Source organism: Nicotiana tomentosiformis, chromosome 2 (genome assembly GCF_000390325.3).
Source record: "Nicotiana tomentosiformis chromosome 2, ASM39032v3, whole genome shotgun sequence".
In the NCBI taxonomy this organism is placed as follows: domain Eukaryota; kingdom Viridiplantae; phylum Streptophyta; class Magnoliopsida; order Solanales; family Solanaceae; genus Nicotiana; species Nicotiana tomentosiformis.
Window position 1 is genome coordinate 11,151,784 of NC_090813.1, and position 4,724 is coordinate 11,156,507.

Genomic DNA, 4,724 nt, shown 5'->3' on the forward strand with positions numbered 1-4,724 from the left:
TCTCATAGTTAACTCCCAACATATGATAGTGTGTGTATCCACAAGCCAAGTGCAAAACCTCAATGTAGCACCTCTAATGCTCTCACCAGGCGCCAGGTTTTGCATTCCAAAGGAAAAGACAAATGTGAACCCCCACGCAACACCACCAACTTCTGGAGATGACCAATTATCCAGATAGAATATCAATGCAATGAGTAACCACCCTGTAGGCATCAATTCTCTCTTACCCGTGTTAAAAGAATGCAGACTAGGCCAAGAAACACATATATAGAATGATATAAGTTGATTCCTTGTACCAAAGTATGCCTACACATTGGTCCATGAATGAACCCTAGTGAGTGATACAATCAGCCAAAGACAAGCTGTGATGAAGGCCATATCATGCAAATAAAACCACATGCTTGCATTGTCAAGACACCTCCAGAATGGACATGTAAACATGTCAATACCACTAAACAATGTCATGGCATTACACAACATATCAACATCAATCATTAGGCCTTCTAATACCATTGGATCCCAGCTTTGAGGCTTCAGAAAACCATGTAGAACTGGAGTACAATGAGCATTAAGCTTGAAGCTCCTAGAGGCAATGCACTTCCTGTAAACAATCTCAAACACAATCGAACAAAGCATAACCCTAAAATTAAATAGTGTAATATATTGTGGCCCTATGTGTAAAGAGAACCACTGCCTGCTTCCACCAACAGTTCCATATAACATTAGAATACTCCCAGAATGAGCATGATAACATGCTAATACCACTGGTAAGTACTCTAACACTATACAGAATATAACAATATAACAAAAGGCAAGGACATGCAATTTCAAAGACAGTATTTTCATCAGTCAGGAGCTTTTCTTTTGGCAACCCTAACTCTAAGATTAGGGACTTGTGATTTGTCAAGGTTGATTAGTCTCCTCCCAGCACTAGGCAATTCAGAGAAAGAGTGAAACTGAATTGTACCTGCAAAAGAAAAAACAAGATTAGCTAAAAATTTTGCCATAGTGTTGCCCTCTTTTAACACATGCTGGAAAATCACATTGAACTTCTCCTTCATCTCATTAATTCTCTTAACCTCAACAACAATGCACCATGGAGGATCCTATTCTCCATCTATGATCTTCTTCATCCCAAGTGAATCAGTCTCCAATATAAGAGGATGTAAGTCATGCTCCACACAGTAATGCAGCCCATCTCTAATTGACCTAGCCTCAACCACTATGTTAGTAGTTTCCACCAGTTGTTGTGCCCTAGCATACACCAAATCTCTTGCACTGTCTCTCATACAAAAACCTGTAGAACTAGGACCAGGGTTACCTCTTGAAGCTCTATCTGTATTGCACTTGTACCATCCAGTGTATGGAAGTTGCCATGCTACTCTTTTGGTCACAATAATAGGCTTGTACTCCTCCAAGTATCTGATTATGCCCGGCCAAAGAAAAAGCATGTGAGGCAACCAATTATATCTAGCTTTTTCCAATAAATGCAATGTCTTATTGATCTCATGAATAACTCTATGAACTGACATTGATCCTCTATTCCTGTTTGTGTTTCTCATCTTCCACAATTCCCAAGTGATAATTGCTGGAGCTGCTTGATATAGGGGTTTCAGCTTTGGACAACAAACAACATTCCACCATGCCCTAATCACCTTCTTTACCTCTATACCAATGAAACAATGATCCCATCTAGGGGTGCTTATCGGACAGATAATTACGCTTAACGATTTGGCTTAACAGTTATCGGATTATAAATATAGTAATCTGCTAGCCATCCAATAAGACAACGGGTGGATTGGTATTAGATTAACAATTATCGGGCAATTATCGGGCGGCTTATCGGCTAAACCAAATAGAAAATTTTTGAACAATCATTCAATCAATACCAAATAGTTTCAAATCAATACCAAAATTTTAATACCATCTAAGATCTAACCAAATAGTATTTTTAAATTGAAGAGTCTTCAAGACTACTCATACTGTCATACAAGTATTAACCAAATTTTTAATACCATCAAGACTACTCATACAGACATACACGTATTAATTATTCAGATTTTGATTTTTTGACTTCTCAGTTCTCAGTTCAAGCGAGAGATGAGACTGGTGACTTCTCTGCCTCTGGTGGCTGCAGACAATTGAGAATTAGAAAATAGAGATTAAGGATTTAGCTATTTAGGGTTTCAATAGTACTTTATATACATAAGGGGTAAAAGTGTAAATATAAAAATTCTTAACGGGTTAATGATTTACCCGACAAGATAATTGAGTAATCTGCCCCCAAATCATTAAGCCGTTAATTATAAAATCTCAATCCGTTCACCATTCAGTACCCCGATAATCCGATACCAATAAGCCAATAAGCCATCGGTTTGGTTCGGTTAACGGTTTTGGTTCGATTTTGAACAGCCCTAATCCCAGTTGCATTTAGGAATGTTCTCCAGACCCTGGTAGTTGTAGCTCCTATCAAGAACAAATGATCAAATGACTCCCATTGAGTAAATTGGCAGCACCAACACCTGGACATATATATGTAGCCTTGCCTTCTCCACATGTCATCAGTTGCCAGCTTAACCCTCCATAATCTCCATAAGAAGAATGAAATCTTGAATGGTAGGCCCTTTATCCACAAGTTCTTGAATTCTGGATTAGGGTTTGCCCTATGCCTCACCAAATGCCAAGCACTACTCACAATAAACATGCAAGAAGAAGTAGGTTTCCACCAAGGTGTATCTTAGTATCCATTACTGCCTTCAAACTGCTACTTAATTTTATCAACAATGTCTTCTGGGAATGATTGATCAATGAGTTGCTCATTCCATCCATCTCGTTGCCTTAATTTAGCCACTTCTTGTAACTCCTCATCAATGTGATGATCAGGAGGCACTAGATGATACAATGCCCCTAACCCTGTCCAATTTTCATGCCAAACATTAGTGGTACCAGACTTTATCTCCCACCAGATTTCATGCTCCACTTCCTGTCTAGCATTAAGCATTTGTCTCCATATATGTGATCCTTCCCTAAACTATACAACGGTGGGCAACTCTTTTTTCAGTACTTATTCCACATGAAATTTGACCACAAAGATTTTGTGGTTCTAAACCTCCACCATAGCTTTGCAAACAGTGCTTTAGATACATCAAATAATGACCTGAAACCTAGGCCCCCTTCTTCTTTTGGTAAGCACAAATTTTTCCATGAAGATCAATGTATGCTTCTTCATTCCTCCTTTGTACTCCAAAAGAACCTAGCAAACATCTTATGTAAATGTTCTATAATATTTCTAGGTGGATCAAGAACCGATAACATGTGTATTGGCATGCTTTGAAGGACACTGCTGATCAATGTTGCCTTTCCCCCAAAAGATAATAACTTCCCCTTCCATGAGTGCAATTTGGCCTTCACCTTCTTAATAAGATCCTCATAATAATCCTTTATACTTCTAGTATAAAATATAGGGCACCCTAGGTATGTGAAAGGAAAGGTACCTTTAGAGAATCCTATGATATCCTCCACTGATTGTACCAATGTATTAGACACCCTAGCATGCATATAATAAGAACACTTAGTCTTGTTGATTAACTGCCCAAAAATATTTTCATAAACATTCAACACTTCCATAATATTCTTTAATGATTCAGTATGGGCTGATGCAAATATGATAGTATCATCAGCATAAGCAAGGTGATTTAGTGGATCAGTCCACTTTGGCACCCCAAAACCTACAAAGGATTTGTCATCAAACAACTTGTTTAATGACCTAGATAACACCTCAGCCAACATAATGAATAAGGTAAGAGACAATGGATCTCCCTGTTTCACCCCTCTACTGGACTTGAAGAATCCAGTAGACTGCCCATTCACCAATACAGAATACTAGTTGTCGGACAATAGGCTCTAAATCATGTTGATAAAGTGTTCAGAAACCCCATCTTCCTCAATACATGTAGTAAGTACTTCCAGGATACCCTATAATATGCCTTGGTCATATCCAGTTTAATCACCACATTTGCAGGTTTGGCTCCCAATCTAATATCAGTCACAATCTCTTGTGTTAGGAGAATTTTTTCAAAGATGCTTCTACCTTTCACAAAGCCTAATTGATTGAAGGAAATCAGTGAAGGCAAGAGATGTTCCAATCTATCATAAAGTACTCTATACATCACCTTATTGATGAAATTTCTCAAGCTTATTGGCCTTAAATCTGAGAAGGTCTGCACTTGTGGCTTCTTTGGAAGTAGAACCAAATTAGTATGTGTGATAGATTTAGGCAAAACTGCCCCCCATAAAAGTGCAACACCATCAAGTGAATATCATAACCAATGATGTCCCAAAATTCCTGATAAAAAGTTCTAGTGAATCCATTAGGACCACCAGCACTATCCCCACTAAGTGAAAAAACAACTTGTATAACCTCTTCTAGTGTAGGATATCTGCTCAACTCCAGGTTTTGGTCTACTGCAACCATGGCAGGAACATTTGAAAGCAAAGAGAAATCAGTAGGTTCCTCCTCTTGTGAAAACTGCTTTTCGTAAAACTCAACAGCAGCCTTGGCAATCTCTTCATGGTTTTCAATCCAATCACTATCACCATTTTGAATCCTTTTCAGTTGTAGTTTCTGCCTCTTGCCATTGACATGATTGTGAAAAAACCTAGTATTCCTGTCTCCTTCAATAAACCATGTCATTCCAGCCTTTTGCTTCCAATATTGTTCTTCA